This window comes from Rhamphochromis longiceps, linkage group LG23 (assembly GCF_057381845.1).
Source record: "Rhamphochromis longiceps isolate RC_006_pf linkage group LG23, R_longiceps_female_GT1.1, whole genome shotgun sequence".
Taxonomy (NCBI): domain Eukaryota; kingdom Metazoa; phylum Chordata; class Actinopteri; order Cichliformes; family Cichlidae; genus Rhamphochromis; species Rhamphochromis longiceps.
This window is the reverse complement of record NC_140578.1, coordinates 36,470,186-36,489,807: the sequence shown is the minus strand read 5'-3', so window position 1 is coordinate 36,489,807 and position 19,622 is coordinate 36,470,186. Positions and strand designations below refer to the sequence as shown.

General features: G+C 42.0%; 1 long non-coding RNA gene across 1 annotated transcript in view; it reads right to left on the bottom strand.

Moving 5' to 3' along the window:
* LOC146642502 (uncharacterized) overlaps window positions 1-19,622 on the bottom strand; it is a 501,695-nt gene that overhangs the window by 274,803 nt on the left and 207,270 nt on the right. The gene's annotated exons all lie outside the window — the stretch shown is intronic.

Below are 19,622 nucleotides of genomic sequence, written 5' to 3'. Positions count from 1 at the left end.
GAGCCCCCCCCCCCCCCCCCCCCCCCTTAAGGGCGGATTCCAGACGCCCGAAAACAACCAGAAAACAAACACAAAAACCACAACAACCCACCCAGGGCGGGCGGAGGGGGACCAGGAAGGAGGGCCGGAAACAAAACCAAAAACAAAGCACCAGAAGCACACAGGCCAAAAACAACAAGGGCACAAAAATCCGAGACCCATCTTCAGGAGGGCGACCACGAACCCGGCAGAACAGGAGCGCATGGCGAAGCGGTTCAGGTGGCCGCCCCGGAGGTCGACAGCGAAACCAAAGAAAATCCAAAAGTTCAGGAGGCCGCCCCGGAGGTCGACAGCAAAACCAAAGAAAATCCAAAAGTTCAGGAGGCCGACCAGGAGGCCAACGGTCCAGCAGTCCAAAACCCATGAGCTCAGGGGGCCGACCCGGAGGTCGAGAGCACAGCAGGTCAGAAGACAAAAGTTCAGGAGGCCGACCCGGAGGTCGAAAGCACAGCAGGTCGGAGGTCAAAGGTCCAGGGGGCCGACCCCGACGGCAATGATGTCCAGCTGACGGCCCGGAAAGCGGCCGGCGATCCCGAGGGACAAAACGAGGCTTGGGCGACGGCAACACAACCGCAGAACCAGGCGAGGCCGACACAGAAACAGAGGCCGAAGCCGGACCAGGCGGAGGCGAAACAGGAACAAAAGCCGAAGCCGGCCCAGGCGGACGCAAAGCAGAAGCCGGACCAGGCGTAGCAGAGGCCGCAGCCGGACCAGGCGAAGATGACGACTCTGACGAAGCCGGACCAGGCGAAGATGACGACTCTGACGAAGCCGGACCAGGCGAAGATGAAGACACACAGGCCGGACCAGACGAGGCTGAAGACGCACAGGCCGGACCAGACGAGGCTGAAGACGCACAGGCCGGAGCCGCAGCAGACGAAGCACAGGCCGGAGCCGCAGCAGACGAAGCACAGGCCGGAGCCGCAGCAGACGAAGCACAGGCTGGAACTGGACCAGGCGAAGCACAGGCTGAAGCTGGACCAGGCGAAGCACAGGCCGAAGCTGGACCAGGCGAAGCACAGGCCGAAGCTGGACCAGGCGAAGCAGAGGCTGAAGCTGGACCAGGCGAAGCAGAGGCTGAAGCTGGACCAGGCGAAGCAGAAGCACAGGCTGAAGCTGGACCAGGCGTAGCAGAAGCAGAAGGTGGCTGGACGAGCTCCTCGGGCCCGCCAGCAGACGTGGCATGAGGCTGGAAGGGCTCCTCGGGCCCCCCAGCAGACGTGGCATGAGGCCGGAAAGGCTCCTCGGGCCCCCCAGCAGACGTGGCATGAGGCTGGAAGGGTTCCTCGGGCCCCCCAGCAGACGTGGCATAAGGCCGGAAGGGCTCCTCGGGCCTCCCAGCAGACGTGGCATGAGGCCGGAAGGGCTCCTCGGGCCCTCCAGCAAACGTGGCATGAGGCTGGTGCGGTTCTCCTGAACCCCCAGCTGACGAGGCGTGAGGCTGGACGGGCTCCTCGGGCCCTTCAGCTGACGAGGCATGAGGCTGGATGGGCTCCTCGGGCCCTCCAGCTGACGAGGCATGAGGCTGGATGGGCTCCCCGGGCCCTCCAGCTGACGAGGCATGAGGCTGGTGTGGTTCTCCTGAACCCCCAGCTGACGTGGCATGAGGCTGGACGGGCACCTCGGGCCCTCCAGCAGACGAAACTAGAAGCCGGCTGGGTTCACCCGAACCCCCAGCAGACGAAACTTGAAGCTGGCTGGGTTCTCCTGAACCTCCAGCAGACGAAGCATGAAGCTGGCTGGGTTCTCCTGAACCTTCAGCAGACGAAGCATGAAGCTGGCTGGGTTCTCCTGAACCTCCAGCAGACGAAGCATGAAGCTGGCTGGATTCTTCTGAACCTCCAGCAGACGAAGCATGAAGCTGGCTGGATTCCCCTGAACCTCCAGCAAACGAAGCATGAAGCTGGCTGGAGTCTTCTGAACCTCCAGCAGACGAAGCATGAAGCTGGCTGGGTTCTCCTGAACCTCCAGCAGACGAAACATGAGGCTGGCTGGGTTCTCCTGAACCTCCAGCAGACGAAGCATGAAGCTGGCTGGGTTCTCCTGAACCTCCAGCAGACAAAATGTGAGGCCGGACGGGCTCCTCGGGCCCTCCAGCTAACACTGAAAAAGGCTGCACAAACTGCACCTCCGTCCCCGGCTCCAAAACGGCCTGGTTTGCAGTCCCACAACAGCTTAGCTGAGCCTGATGGCTAGCATTTCCTGTGCAAACAGTCTCTTTGCAGCCGAGCTCATGAACCGGAGAAGCAGTGTCAGTTTCAAAAACCTCCGGAGAAAAAATATGAGGAGCCAAGATATAGTCACTCACTTGTGTTTGTGATACGGAGCGTCGGTGGCGCGCACGCCGCTTTTTCTTAGGAGTGGAAGATGGCGGAGCAATGGATGGAAGTCCCTGATAACTCCGAGGTCCCCCGAGAGCCAGTCGAGTTCCCCGGAAAGAATGCTCGTGCTCCGGAATGAGCCACGGCTTCCACCGGAGCTCCTCCTCCAAGAGAGCGCAGAATATAGACTGGCGCTCGTCGTCGTCCAAGTCTATGGTGTGCGGCACTTCCTCGCGCTGAACTGTGACAGGAGTATGGCGAAACTGTGATGAGGGCGTGGAAACTGGCGAGCTGAGAGGTGGTGACGCTGCGGCGAATCTCAGCGAACCGACACGAACACACTCAGGTTCCGGAGGCAGCAATGGTGATGACTGATTGTGGGGTTGTTGTGACTGGTGGGTGCTGGAAGCCATTTCCTGACTCGACAGTCCCTGAGCCTGCAGCATCTCCTTTATCCTCGTAAAGGCAGCAACTATGGCAGGTGAGTCCGGGAGCTGGAGAAGGCGGGGATCCCTCTCCATAATAGCTTCAGCAACGTTAATCATTACCAACTTGCTCTTCAAATCGGGCGCTGAAAAGATGCGGTCGAGGATCGCTTGGATCCGAGCAGTCTCCTCCAGACACTCGGTGAGAGCAGAATCCGCTGGGTCCATGACTGTTCGGTTCGTACTGTCACGGCGGGGTGCACCGATGTGTGTGGAAACAGGACCCAAAAGCAGATGATGACGAGGAATTGTAATGATTAACAGAAAGGTGAACCTTTAATGCGATGACGGCAGGGAAATGAACCAAGAGACCAAAAACAAACAGGCAAAACACTAAGAAACAAAATACTAAATGGTACTGAGACCAAAACCTAAACTATGACTGTGGTGGAAAAATAATAAACAAAGACCATGACTAAGACTAATAATACATAACAGATGAAAACTAGAACTATGACTGAGGTGAGGTAAACAGGCTAAGACCATGACTAAAACTGTGACCCTGGTGAGATAAACAGACGAACCGACAATGGCATGAAGAAAACAAAAGGCTTAAATACAGACATGAGGTGATCAGGGGAAGTGGGGACACATGGGGGAACAGCTGACAGACATAAACCTAATGACAGGACCAGGAGAGAAAGCTAAATACAATGAACAAAGAACACATGACATTGTCAAAATAAAACAGGAAATACTAACAACTAAACATGACAACACAACTCAACAGACCCAACACGTGATGAATAAATACCAAACCCCAAAACATAGAAAACCCAGGAACAATAACCAATAACTGCCTAAACTAAAGGCAAAATAGGAAATAACACAAACTAATAACATATCAAAAAATACAAAGAAAACTCAGAGTGCTGGGTCGGAGACCCAGCCTGTGACAATGAAGACTCTGAAAAAAGAAATGAATGGCAAAAGTAGCATACTAATATCTTTTGACACCCCCCCAACCCTGAAGTTTTTTTAAATTGCATTAAAGTGTGTTTCTTAGGAGTATTCAAGGTTTTATAAGAAGCGCCAGTCTTCCCTCGTACTTTAGTCCCATCTAGCATAATACTCTGGTCAGATCAGAGTATGTGCAACTATCTTTTAGGTCAGTCCTGGTCCTTTGGTTTGGTTCTCTAAAATGATGTGTCATCACTTTCACTTAATGTTCTAGCATCCACCAAGTCTTTGGCAACTAATCTAAGGCTGGGGTATGGTTTGGAACCGCTTAATATAAAATACCAAAATGTGTTCAGAGTTTGTTTGAAATGTATCTTCTGATTTCTAGACATTAGCCTACTTAGCATGTAGCTAAACCACAACCCAACTCAAACCCTAACTCTGGGGAAGTTGCCAGTGTAAATTCACTCTCCAAAGCTCCTAGGATGTGGCATTTGCTAATCATACCGTTAAAATGTGAGTCCAATGAATTTAAAGTTTTGAATTTACAGTTATACAAAAACCTCATTTCATCCTTGTTAGTAGCTTCTCTGTAGCAATTAGTCCAAATAACCTGGGGGAATGACAACAAGCAGAGGTAGGTTTGCACATGACACAGGTACTTACTGTTTTACTGTTTTTTCTGTAGCATAAACCTTACATGTATATACTTGGAGCAAATCCTAAGCTAGCGCTAAGTCATAAGTCAATGCATATTCTTGCTAATTAACAGCTGAGTAATGAGGTAAAACAATCCCATCCCCCCACTGTGAAGCAACCACACTACAGTGCGAACTCATGATTTACAATAACAAATTTGTGTGTTAATTAAGCCACCTTATCAGTAACTTTTTTGAAGATGTATGGTAACAGCAGCTTGCCATCACATGTGGATTTATTAAAGTATTTGTTTTATTTCATAGAGTGAATTGGGTATGAAAAATTAAATACAATATAGGCTTGCAAAATCTAAAGATCTGTTTGTTTCATGAATGAACCATAAGTAAAATTTCCATTTCAAAACAATTGCACTGTAAGTTCACGTAACAGATCTTCCACCGTTCTATACATACCTCACGCAGAGATAAACGTAATTCAGTCTCACATTCATTCTGACTCACAGTGCGGAAGAGAAGCGTCTTTTGCCTCTTATACATACGATATGGTTTCCATTTCCTGCCACTGCAGTTTTCAAATAAGAAATATAGGTGGGGGAGCTGGCGAGGTGAGGCACTAGAGTAATATACATTATGAAGTGTTTTCAAACTGAAGTCTAGATTGCTCTGTTTCAACCTAACCTCGCTTTTTCTCTCTATCATTTGCTATCTGTGCATTCCTCCTTATCCCCCATCAGTGAATCCAATCAATGCTTCTTCCAACAACACTCCCCTACCCCCACTCCTACCTCTCCAGGTTTTCCTTGTGTCTCAGAACTGGCGACAGCTATTCCCACAGGTCTTCTCCTATTGCTTGTATTTGTTAAACACTGATGCGGGCTGGCTCGACTCACCAGACCAGCTAACCACACTGGCTGTCAGACAAACATCGCTTTCTGTCAGAACTTTGGAAACAATTTACAAGTTGGACAGCCAAAGCATTGTAATTACTGCAAATATTTTAAATCTCCTAAACCCACAATTTATACACACAGATTATCATATGTAAATGCTGTTAAAACGTTCTGTGTAGATTTCTTGATGTAGATGACTAATTTATAATAAGTTACATAATTTCATGAATATATATAGTTTGTGTTGAAATGTCTTTATTTGAAATGTACATGTGTAAAGTGTAAGAGCTAGTGTCTCATGAGAATATACCAGACATGTGCGCTAAATGTGGAATCATTATTTTTGAGCTCAAAGTGTCATCCCAGTAAACATTTCAACAGCTGTAGTCTTTTCACAGTCATGGTTGAGAAACACTTCGAAACTGAAACTTGAAACAGAGTTGTGGATGTTGCCACAACATTGGTTCGAGCTGTCTTCACAGTCACCTAGATGTTGCTGGATTTATTAGAAAAAAAAACTGTGCTCAAGAATTTTGTTTTAGTATATCCTTATTAATTGGCATAAAGTGAAATGAAGAAAATTTGAACGATCCTCAACCTCTTTCTTTTAAATCCCTGACTTAACTTACTGAGCCAATCTGCTTGTTGACTAATCCAGTAAAATAAAATGTAAATGTTAAAAACTTTAAGTACCTTAAAAGTGTTGTTTTTTTAAGCAGGCACTGGCAATTCTAGTATGTGCATATTAACAAGACATTATGTAGATGTCTACTTACAAATGTGTTAACCATATTAGTTGTCATTCTTTTAAAGAATCGACGACAAATTGGTTTAATTCCTTTGTTTTCTCATTTTGTAAGAGAATGGCCCTTACAGAATGGATAACACAAATTGTGTCAAAAAGTATCAGTCAGCATTTTCTTTTTTCTTTACATGAATTTGTTAATTTTCCTTTCTGCCAAGTATGTAAAATAACAAAAAGAAACACATTTTTGAAGTTTTTGCTAACAGCATCCGTGATCCAGTTCTGATGCTCACGTGTCCATTGTCGGTGTTTTCGGCAGTGGACAGGAGTCCGCACTGGCACCCTGTCTGGTCTGCAGCCCCATATAGAACTAATTGATGTGCACTGTCTGTTCTGACACCTTTCTATCCGAACCAGCTTGAACTTTTTTGGCAATTTGAGCTACAATAACTGGACCTTATTCACCCATGACCCTTCACCAGTGTGCCTTCCTTGGACACTTTGATAGATACTGAACACTGCAATGTAGGAACACCCCACAAGATCTGCAATTTTGGAAATGCTCACCTAGCCATGTAGCCATCACAATTTGGCCCTTGGATGTGGATGGTGCATGTGGGGTGCTTACCTGGGGAACACAATTTACAGGACTTAAAGGACCTGTCGCTAAGCTAACATGTTGGCGCGGATACCACAGCAAACCTTCAGGTTGCTGTGCATTGATGGGTCAGGGATGCTTTGGCAACAAAAGTGGAACCAACATAATATTAAGCTGGTGGTCAAATGTTAGGCCTTTGAAAACAGCCACACACACACATATATCTTCTCCATTCTCTAATTTCATAAATTTCATCTCCATTGCAAGAGTGTCACAAGCTATGTCTCTCAGCAACATGATTCTACTGTAGACCTGTTACATTTTGCAATTACAGAATTGGTTTTGTACGATGTAATGCACCTCCCCCACCTCAGCCCACCAACTCTGACCTGCTACCCTTTTGCTTGCTGCAATTCGAGCGCTGCAAACACAAAGCAAGATAAAACCTCATAATCTGCTTGTAGACTGCTGTCACTACAGCTCAAAATGTGCGGGCATGTGGTTACGCATGTGTGCACATGTTTGTGTGTGTGGGTGTGTGTGTGTTTGTTTCCATAGATGAAGGGACAGCTCCAGCGTTCTTTGTATGAGAGCAGGCTAGAAGGCCCAGGGCATCTGTTGACCCAGCTGGCATTTGCTGAGCGGTTGTAGTACGCCAGGTTAAGGACAACATTTATCCAGCATGCATTTGTATCTCTGTGTGTGTGTGTGTGTGTGTGTGTGTGTGTGTGTGTGTGTGTGTGTGTGTGTGTGTGTGTGTGAGAAAGAGTGTGAAAGTGTGTGTTCGTGCACTGCCGGGTTATGTCAAGGGTAGGATTTCTACTGTTTCTCAATTCTGGTGAGGAACAATTTAAAAAAAAGAAAAATCTGTAAACGTTATTTAACTGCTAGGGCCAAAAGAAAAAAAAAAGCGGTTGGCAGCAATAACCAGAATTCCTGTGCGCCAAACGATGGATTAATCGCCAGTAACATTTTCTGAAACAGTTGCCCAGTTTCTAGTCACATGGTTTTTGTGCAGCAAACCTTTATTCCCTCATCCCTTGTGCATGAGTACTATAACAGCGCGCCGTCGCCCGAGGTGCTAAGCAACAACTCAACATTCTGTCTAAACCTAAATATGAGAGAGACTGCAAGAGAGAAAGAATATGCTCTTGAGTTGGAAAAAAAGTCCTTTAGGCAGTGAGAAGATTGGAAAGCAGAACTTTTCTTGGAAAGCAGTCGCAAAGCAAAGATGCAAGTCTTTGCCACACATTGTTCTCTTTTTCAAGCACACGCACAAAGATGCAAAAATGCAGCTTTAACCTATGACAGCAAAGAGGAATGGCGGCGCATCTGGACAACTGGTCTCATATATTGTTTTATAGAGAGGAATGCTTGATAGCTGATGTCCGCAGCCTGTTGTTTGTCTTTTTTTCATGTCTGTTGTTGTTAATGGGGATGATGATGTGTTTGTTGCGAGCTGCCATGGACTGTCAGGCTAAATAGAGTGGGTGTAAAGAAAGTCAATTTCTTCCCTAACCCTGTCTTTAAGAGCATATCGATTTGCCAGTCATCAAAGAATGACAAATCAAAACACTGCCACCTGAGCTCACTCAGAAAGAGGAGCAAACTGTGGAGCAAAGGTGAAAAAAAAAAGAAATGCAGATGATTTTTACTGTAACCCTTCTGCACCATTCAGCTTGTGTTTCCAAAAACCCAAACAGATTTGATTCATCAACCTGTTTCTCAAGGAGGCTCTGTCATGTAACATTGGTCAAGGTAGTTTATTCTTTCATGACTCACATGCAGTGTAGTTACCATTTATGTCATCTATGCCTGCACCGTGCTGTATAATTTTTTTGGCAGGGAATATGAATTGCAGCCATCTGTTTGGCTGCAGACCGTGTATGACTTAATCTGCGACACTGATCAACATATTTTGCAGGATCTGGAAAAAAATTAAATAGTACTATATTTGACTGAAGGGGTAAATTGAAGGATGGCCTCAGCACTAGGTTGATAACACAACCGGGGAGGAGTCACTGCCCCAAGTGGAGGGGTTTTAGCGAATTTATTGACAGCTTTGAGAGTGTCTCATGAACGAGACACTTGAAAAGCTTTTGACATATTTCCGTACTCTCACCTGTGGCCACAAACTTTGCTTAGTGACAAAAAGAACAAGATCGCAGATTCAAGTGTTGGAAATGGGATTTCTCTTACTGGCTGACTGGGTTCCCCTTAGAGATAGGGTGATGAGCTTAGTCATGCTGGAGGGGTTCAAAGCAGAGCTGCCACTCCTCCACACTGAAAGAGGCCAGCTGAGGTGGTTCAGGCATCTAACTAGGAGGTGGTCATAGGCAAATCCAACACATGCTGGAGAGATTATGGACCTCCAGGATGTACAGTGTGGTTGGATGGATGGATGGAAAATAACAGCAAAATCTAATGCCTAGGTAATGAAGATGTTTGCTTATCATTAATTAAAGCTGTATTATATAAAGACAGCGACATTAGGGTTTCATTAACAAACACATAACATGGTATATAAAATGTTAATGTTTGCTATCAGAATGGATCTTATCACCTTTTTTTTACAATACATAAGGGAAATAAAATAATATCACAAATTACAAAAACAAATTATTAAACATTATTAATAAGGCGTAAGCATTAATAATCATTTCAGTATCAACATTAGAATAAGTAACTACAAAAGTTTAATTATCCATTTAGATTTTATTAGACATAATAAAGTGTTATGGGCAGTTCTTTCTGAAGTACGAATTATGAGTTTACACAACCACAAAACCTTTTATGGTATTAGTCAGTGTCCTGACAACACAGTAACACACAAATTCACACGCACACTTGTAGTATTGTCATCTCAGTCAGCAACAGCTTGTGCACAAAGGTAGGCTGGAATAACCAGTCCAGTTTAGAAATGTCGTGTGCTAGATTTCAGTCTGCACTTCAGATGGCTCTTCTGATTTTCAAGCTGCTTCATTAAGAAAGTCAAGTTAAGCATAATTCATCCCGCTGCACTGATATTTCTGATTTGGTCCACCTGAATGTACACTGAGTTTTACAACACACCTGAGCTATTACAGTCACTGTGGTTTATGCAAATAAAAAGAAATAGTGATGTTAAAAGGTTACATAAGCATATTTAAGCAGGTTACTTTCCCAAACGAAAAAGACACAAAAAGCATTGGACGAATAATATTAGACCAAAAGTGGAGACTGATTATTTGGAGGCAAAAGAAAGGGCTGGATCGCTTCTGTTTCATTATATGTTGAGCTGTTACCTGGTGAACGAGTGTTCTGTTTTCCTTTGTTTATATTGATATACTAAAAGCACAAATTAGAGCATAAAAATTCACCGTAATGCAGGCGTCCCCCTAGCTCACCTCCCACACTCCACACTTCCTCACATCCCTTTCAGTGCAAACCTAAAACAAACCTACATCCATGGTGGTCAGTAGCCCACTGCTGACACCGACATATCAAATTCTGCCATGTGCCTATCTAATGGTAGCAAAGCCCCATCTGTGCTTCTCTTTGCAGTGATGCAGCTTTGTTTCATCTTTTATCTTTTCACTCTGCTTTGGGCTAATGTCTCACTAAAGTGGAGTTCAAAGTTACCTACTAGTAGCTGGAGCCACTGAGCATGCTAATGTGGCTGAATGCAGTTTGAGAGGAAAAAAAAGTGAACTGTACAGTATGTTGTTTTGCAAATGGTGCATTTAAAAGCGTGTTGAGATTAATTAGGCTTTCTGTAATTAACATGTCTGAAAGGTTATTCAAAAAACACTTCATTATATTCCCTTTGGAAAACAAATGAGTCGTTTAACAAAGGCAAAGCAACCTTGAAATGACGCCGCTTTGGTAACAAAGGATCCTATGTGTCTGTCAAGTGTAATTGCGCTACTTTGCAATTCATGAAACTTTGAATATGTTCACACAAAAAATTGTGCACTTGTGTGACGCTAACCTGAAGCAGCATTTGGAAATTACAGATAACGCAGCCGAGCTTCATTTCCATTTTTTAAATGTGTTCCTGTTGTTTGGAAAATGCTGAAGGAAAGAAAACCTCTAGAACCGAACTCACCAAAATCCCCATTTTATAAGGACAGACATCATAAGAACACCCTCTATATTGTTTTTGAAAAATGTTGAGAAAAGTTAAAAAATAAATAAATAAATAAATGCAGGGCCACAATTTACAAATAACAATTAAAGAAATACAATTAAAAATGATGTGTTCATCTAACGACATTATATTAAGTTTACTACTTATATTTTCTTTGAATTTAATCAATGACAAAGTACAATCATCATAAGTAAGTTAAGTTAATACTGTTGTATTAACTTCGATGCCTCATGGTTTGAAGTGTTATACAAGGAAGAATTTCTGCAGCATTTTAACTCTAATGTTGTGCATGCTGCAGATTTTATGCTAATAAGCTAACATTTCAGTAAAGAAACAGTTTAGTAAAGAATCAATTAAACATTTATCAGAATTTTTTCTCATTTGCAAGTCTGAGTCCATATTTCTAAGTTCCTAAAATCAAAATTTTCTAATACAGCTTGTATTGGCTTTCTAATGCAGCTTACAGCTAATATGAATGCTAGAAGTTGCTTACTTTAAAAACTATATGTTGCTTGTAAAACCACAAATGGAAAAAAGCTGATATACTGTGTAAAAATGTAAGTAAGAACAGAATGCAGTAATTGCAAATTTCAACATAGAAAACTGATCTGTGGTCAGATTAATCAAAATTTGAATTGGTTTTGGAAAGTTTGGATTCCATGCCCGCTGAACTAAAGAGGAGAGGTTTGTTATTAACAGCCCAAAACTCTGATGGTATGATGGTGCATCAATGCTAGTGGAGCTAGTAACGTTAAGTATGCCAGCAGTCCAGACATTATACCAATTCAAGCTATTTGGCACAACATGAAATGAAAGATATGATTTAAAAAAAACGATGACTGTTGAGTCAGACAAAAATTGGAAAATAAGCTGTTGGGTCTGCGTTTCAGCAGCCCCGCTGGTTCAGAGTCTTATTCCCGTTAACAAAGCAAGACGAACAGCTCAAACGTTTTTTCACATGATCACCCCGGGACTTCAGTCGAGATCTGGGTTGGGTCAGAAGTAGTTGAGTGGCAGATCTGAGTGTTCTAGCAGGAGTATGTGGTTTGAGTTGTTCACTAAGATAACTTGGCACTAATTTATTAATAGTTTTGAAAGTAAGGAGTAATATTTTAAATTGAATGGGCAGCCAATGCAAGCTAGCTAGAACAGGAGTAATATGGCAAAATTTCCTGGTACCAGTCACTGTGTGTGTATGTGTATGTGTATGTGTATGCATGTGCATGTGAGTGTGTGTGCAAGTGGGTGTTAGTGTTTGGGGGTGTGTTTATGTGACCTCCTGCTCACCAAAAGGGTCATAAAGGCAGAAAGTTTACTAAACAAGAAAACAGAACCTTCACATAGGATGTGCCTATAATAAAACACTACAGCCTCCCCCACCATTCAACAGGATGGGGAGGGAACTAGAAACAGGAGAATGTCTTTGATCATATAGTTTGAACCAAGACTTACAAATTTAAGCAACACAATGACAACATTTAACAATTTCAAGCTAACATAAGCCTCTTTCTAATGTCAAGAAATTTTTCACTTCAGGTCCCAGACATTTACAGACAGTTGTTAAGAGAAGAGGTGATGTGTTGCTGCCATCAAATTCAAAATTAGCTAATAGCATTTTTCTCCTAAAATGGTACATTGTCTCAGTTTAGATTTTTTTCTGTGTTCTATTGAGAACAAAATATGCGTTTGTTGGATTTGAAAATCATTGCATTCAGTTTTTAGCTACATTTTACACAATATTGCAACTTTTTCCAAGTTGTAGTGGTAAAAATTGCTTATACACAAATGACTTATCAGGTTGTTCTTTGCAGGATGACATTCTCTTCACTTAATACTCCAAGAATGAGATTTGGAGTGATCTCTCATCATTTTGAAGTAATGTACACCAAGTCTCATTCTTTCACTTTAAATGCTTACATTTTAAGTTTATAAGGCAACAAAGTTGCAGTTAGTTATGTCAAAACTGTATGCAGTGTCTGCATTTCTACAGCATACTTGCAGTGTACTTTACTAGGAATGAAAATGTTATGTAACTGAATTAATGTTGTGTTTAGAGTCTTGGAGACCTTTACTGGACATTGTTTTATCACCTTGATAGAATATTCTTATATTATGAAAATTGCTTGTTAATGTATTTTTTCTTCCCCTGTGATATGTTATCTCAACAGAAAATTGCCTCTCAAATTACTTCTGCTCAGGGTGTCTAGGAATTGGGATTGATGAATACAGTGCATTTTACACACTTATATCAGCAATTGGTGTTGTAGTACTTTTCACACGGAACTACCCACTCAAATGCCAAATAAATCTATTTGGATTTGTGATATTGAATTCAACACTTACCCCTATGGAGACTAATTGACCATTTTCTTCTTGTCAGTTTGTGATTATCAGAGATGCAGACCAGCAATGTGGAAAGAATAATCCTTACTGGCAGTTCTCTGAAGGACTTCCACATCACTGCATGTCAGCTGCCAGTCACATCAGTAGGACCTCCATGTGTAACGTTTAGTGGTGATTTCAAATCCTTTAGGTCTTTCTCAACACACATGAATGTCAAATCAATACATTACCTCCCTATAATTTCTCAGATGAAGGTGATATATTATATATATTTGTTCTTCTATATGTTACAGCAGATGGCTGGCCCTCCCTGGTTATGCCAGAGGTTTCTTCTTGATATAAAGAAGAGCTTTTCCTTACCGCTGTCACCAAGCGCTTGCTCACAGGGAGTCATTTGATTTTGGGGGTTTTCTCTGTATTATTTAGGGTCTTTACCTTACAATATAAAGTGCCTGGGGCAACTGTTGTTGTGATTTAGTACAAATGTGATATGATATGATGTGACATATAAATTGAATTTAAATTAAATTAATCAATTAATCACCTATGTGCTGTTCTAAAAATGTCATAGTGTTACTTCAGGGGACTACAACGTCATGCCTTGCTACAATCCCAACAATCTCAGTACCCATCCACATCACTTGATGTTTCAGCTTCCATGCATCCAGCTTGCAAATGTCATATAGGAGAAGGTATTTCTTTATCCTGCCCACAGTTGTTGTGCATCTGCAAGCCGCTTTGCAGCCAACCTTCACTCTAGTGCCTCCTTCCATGCTGTTTTGACTTAAACGATATTATGACTGTTATCACTGATGCCTGTGGCTGTCCATTCAAGCATGAAAGAGCTCCAAAACACAACCAAAAATTTTTTTTATTTCAGTCAGTCCCACAACAGCACAGATGAGGTTAGATATAGAGAAAAGTATATGTTATTAAATTTACGGCAGTGGCGTTACAGAGAGCAGTGGCCACAAAACATTAAGGCTAAGTCGGTTTTTCAACCTTTATCATGTTGTGTCCTTGGTTATTTTGTTCTCCCAATGTCTCAGAGCTCACAAAGCTTTTGTAGACAAAGATGTCCTGGTCTTTGTGTGTACTGTATCATACTTTTGCTTTTGTTATTCTTGAAAGCTCCAGTAATTACTGCAGAATCAAACTGCCATAACTTGAAACAGCCTCTGAGTTTTTCTCAAAATGAGCTGGATTTTCTTTTACTCTGTGTTCGTATGTTTAGAAGTGGGAAGGAAAGCCTTGTCCATGGTTTTTGTCTTTTCGTTAAAAGGTTGCATTTTCTGGTTGTAGAAAGAGAATCCCTGGAAGAAGGCGCATAGAGCATTGCATTGCATATCATCAACAGCACCTTAACGGACAGCTATGCAGAAATAGCAACATAAAACAAATAGCTTTGCTGCATTTCTGGACTTCAAGAGGCACTTAAAGTGTGCTCAATAGGCCAAACTCCCTTTGGCCCAGCTACAAGCTGTTCTCTGACTGGCTGGATGATTTTAAAAAGTGACGAGGGCAGATTTCCTTGAGTTCAGACCAAAATAGCTTCAGGAAATTAAAATTCCTTTGAGCCTTCGAGGTGGAGTGCGTGCATGTGTGTGTGAACCTACATCCTTTTGCTTATATGTGCAGCACGAGGTGTGCTAAAATAATGCAGAGATAGCAGAGACATTTTGGCCTAATCTGTCCTTCTTTTCGCACTTTAGGGCATTGGCAAGAGACAGACAAGGCCCAAAACTCATGAGCCAGACTTTACATGTATTACAGCATGTGTTGTGAGGGCTGTAACATTTGGTCTCCCAAATATTCACAAAAAAGCACCTCACATTAGCTGGATCTGCATCTGACTTGAAACAACCAGGCTCAACATTGTCAGGACCAAGATGTGCCAAAGCAAAAGTTAACTGCAATGCAATAAGGTTAGAAAGTCTAATCCAGGGGTCTCCAACTCCAGGCCTCGAGGGCCGGTGTCCTGCAGGTTTTAGATGTGTCCTTGATCCAGCACAGCTGATTCAAATGGCTAATTTACCTCCTCAGCTTGTGTTGAAGTTCTCCAGAGGCTGGTAATGAACTAATCATTTGATTCAGGTGTGTTGACCCAGGGTTATATCTAAAACCTGCAGGACACCGGCCCTAGAGGCCTGGAGTAGAAGACCCCTGGTCTAATCCATCCTTAAAGGCCTCCTTTGAGACTGGACATCCTAACTTTATGATTGCAAACAAACCCTTATTCCATATTATGCTTGTAGCTCCCAAATGAGCAGCGTAATCAGATCAGGTACAGCCACATAATGCTTGAAATGCCAGTGAGGGATGGGTGCGCGTGTGGCTCCTAAATCAAATCAATGAGATAATCAATAAGTGGAGGCTGCAAGAAGAGGATTACTTAGAGCTGGAGGACACACTCGGTAGGCCATTCACTCATCTTGATTAAAGGTCCCACTTGGTGGTTTGACGCGGGCCAGTTTGCAGTGGGTTGACACCAGATCTGGGTCAATTATGAGTAGACATCCTTTTAATTACTTAGGATGTTTGCACCATAATCTGTCTGTCAGATGTGGGAATGTGAGTAAGGCTTGAAATATTTGAACCGCTTATGGTTTGATTGACTTATCTGCCCACATTTGAACGTATAGCGCATATCACTCCTTCAAAAGCATGCCGAGTTATTACTTGCTTTGCTGCTATTTGGTATAGCCAAACTTTGATGCACCACTCCACACTGCTTCAGCTCCAGTTTAGGTGTCACAACAGCAAATACACGATGGTAAAAGACTGATTAGCCATTTTGAAAATAAGTACATTGACCCAGGCAACAGGCAAAACAAATTTTTACCCTCTAAAGATTTTGCTTTGCTAGTGTAATTAAACTTGAGATGTGTTTTTAGGATGTGTTTGCATGCTGAAAAGTATATTAACAAGCTCAATGATTATAGGGGCTAATTCCTACATGTCCCACAGCTGTGTTTCCATTCATGTAAAACACTTGCACTCTAGTGTATTCAAGCTAATACTAAACTCAATCACTGGTGCAAGCACAACATTAAAGAATGGCCATTATTCTATAACTACTGTGGCTCACAAAGAACGGCTAATAAAAACCAGCCACTGAGACTTATAAGCTAAGTGCTCTGCAGCGGATGGGCTAATAATAATATCTGGGAGTAACACCAAGAAATCCCTGCGGATAATGCCAGATAATCACTGCTACACACCCCTATGGGATAGCAGGAAGGGTTGCAATGGCTGCAGAGTTTGGAAGTGCAAAGCTCCTGGCACCTCTTCAGAGCAACACATGGGAGTTCCATCAAAGCCAGCTTCAAAAGCTAATACCCGAGCTTAAAATCTTTTTTTTTTTTTTTTGGGGGGGGGGGGGGGCTAAAAACCTAAGCGAGTGCTGACACATTGGATTTGACCATTGGGAGTCACATAAAAACTAAGGCAAAAACACTATAACTCAAATTGAAAGGGTAGGCTGGCACTTAGTTTTTTTGATTGGAATTTTGTTTTTTTAAATCCACAACCTGTCATTTGTGATTTTGCTTAAATCTGAGGCGAACAAAGTGACAAATATGCCAAATGACAGACAGTTTTGTTTCCAGCTGGGATCTTGTGGTCACAAATTAAAGTTGCTACCAATGAGGTAATCACTTATTTTGTAACACAATCACCATACAAAAACAGAACAAAAAAACCCAGCAGATGTGCTTGAATTGGCACCAAAAACAGATAATGTTAGAAGTGGGTGTTGAAGCCTTAATGGGATTTTCAGCTGATGAGTAACCAGCCAAACCAGCCACATTTTAGTTACCTAGGAAATGTAACAGTAAATTTAAAACAGCACATCTTCCAAATACCAACCACATGCAGTATGTTCTCAATACCGAGAGGATTAAATAGCCCCAACTTAAACCAAAGCGAGACCATTGAGACTTCCACCAAAGGCTGAGTGTTATGAGGTGCACAGATGATGTTATCCCTGCTGAAAGTGTTGCATCAACTGCCAGCTCCTCGGGGGGAATATCACACGAACTACGGCAGGCCTGCTGGGCCACAACAGTGTTGGAGTGCTGTGTGCCCAGCGTGTAAAAGAGGCTACAACACTCCGCTGTGTTTCCAACAGCTATCATCCATTGCATTAATGAATGGGTCCCAGTGTTGTTCACTGAGTCACACGGGACTGCGGCACAGGATCACCTAACAGTCTCTAAAGTATTCACACAGATGGAGTGTAATGTTTTGAAGACGTTAGCTAGGATTACACACAGTATAGCGCTCTGCATGAGGTACTGCATTCACACCATCCATTAAATGTAAAATTTGTATTTATACCATAGATAACATTAGCTGAAACAAATTTAAAGGAGTCAAAAGACAATTGTAACTGAGAATACTCATATTTATAAACTGTGTCATTATCTATATGTTATTATACATTTTTTTCATATAAATTGCATCATAATTATGCAAATTAAAACAATTGCTGTAAATGTCCACTTTATATTTTTCAGTACAAAAACTAAAATTTTCAAAATTTCCAATTTAGTGCAAGATGTCAGATTCCATGGTGATTTTTTTATATCAGCAATTGCCAAATTAACGAGTATGCTAATGTTAAATTGATGTAAGGTTAAAGGTGATAGGGGCGATCGTGGCTCAAGAGTTGTGAGTTTGCCTTGTAATTGGAAGGTTGCTGGTTCGAGCCCTGGCTCCGACAGTCTCGGTTGTTGTGTCTTTGGGCAAGACACTTCACCCGTTGCCTACTGGTGGTGGTCAGAGGGCCCGGTGGCGCCAGTGTCCGGCAGCCTCGCCTCTGTCAGTGCGCCCCAGGGTGGCTGTGGCTACAATGTAGCTTGCCATCACGAGTGTGTGTTTTACCAAAGGTTAAAACATCTACACAGCAGAAAAGACAAAATAATACATCATAAAAATAACTTCCACAAAACGTTTTCCTTTTTGTTTGTTGGTTTGTTCAGTACTTCTACCAAGCTTTCCTCTGAGATGCCTATACTGAGCATGTGCATACCATGTTTATAGTAGTAGTTTGTACAGTAGGAATGAGTCCTAAAATCAGGAGATTAATTGGCCCTTTGTACTTCTGGTTACTTCTCTGGAAGTCCAAGATTGTTTGTTTTTGAAAGCCTGAAATAAGGTCAACACAAGCTTTAAGTGTTTTTATGGAGATTTTTTTCGTTTGCTACAACATAAAGCACATAAATAATACCCCACTTATAGATTTTGAAGCTAGTACATTTTCCAGAGAAGGTGTTTGCTAACACGTTGTTAAATGGGACTACAGACGTTGTTGAGGACATTCATTGTCAGCACACCAAACACAGGAGCATAGTGGTTAAAGTCATGCAACTGTGACGTCATTTCTTTATAGGTCAGCTTTAGCTACTTCTTGCTATTAGATTTACTCTTCCAAAATCATAAGGCTTAGAAAGAAATGTGTTACTTACAAATAGAAGTATCATAAGCTTCCCCATAGAGCATGTTTTCTCACCAAAACAAAAAAAACATTTGAAAAAGAAAAAAAAAACATATAATCAAAATCTCAACCTTGCAACTACAACTGCTCTGGTCTACCTTATTCAGGTATCAGTCATCTTCAAATTTTCCTTTTACTACCCAAATAAATCATGAACCTAAATTGTTGCTTTGTTTGATATTGTGTGATATTAGAGCTGTAAGTTCAAAAGCACATGAAAATGTGTGATTGTCTTTCTAGGGATTCTAAAATGTAAAAAATATAGGGTGAATTAAGGGCAGTTTTGGAAAATATTTGAATTTATGGCTTTAAAATAATTAATTTTTACATAACACTGATGATGAATCTGAGGTGGAATGGCTGTTATGTCGTTTTTCAAGGAGAAGTACACCATTTCATCTAAAATAATCCCCAAACCATTTTTGTAACATTCAAGTGATTATTTTGTATCAAACATTTGAGCACTGCCCCACTGTTCAGCACATTAAAAGCCTAATTCCAAAAAACAAAATATAAAATTGATTTTTTTGTTTGTTTTTTGTGTGTCGTGTTTTTTTTTCCCATCATATCGATGTTCCCATCAACGGTGTCTGTTACTTAAACTTGTGTGGTGTATGACATTTAGTGTTAACTTCCTGTATAGTGCTTGACTGCATAACTGGCCTATACCATGACACTGATGCAGGCACACTGTTTTAATTATGTGGGTTGAAAGGTAGAGCTTAGCAAAGAAAAAAAAAGTAGCTTTCATTCTTACTCATGAGTGGAAGAGCCCTTAACTCACCCTGATAAGAACAATGATTATTATAACAATTTTTACAGTAATTAAGAAGAAACCCAGAAGCTGGTGCGCCTCAACATGCTAAGTATGTGGAAATCCTGCAGCATGTAAATTATGCAAAACTACAACAGATGATAAATCAACCTTGTCAATAAACCAGCTCCAATAAATAAAAACCTAAAACCAAATACTTTGTTTTTTTTACTCAACCTCAACCACACTTTATTTAACAAAA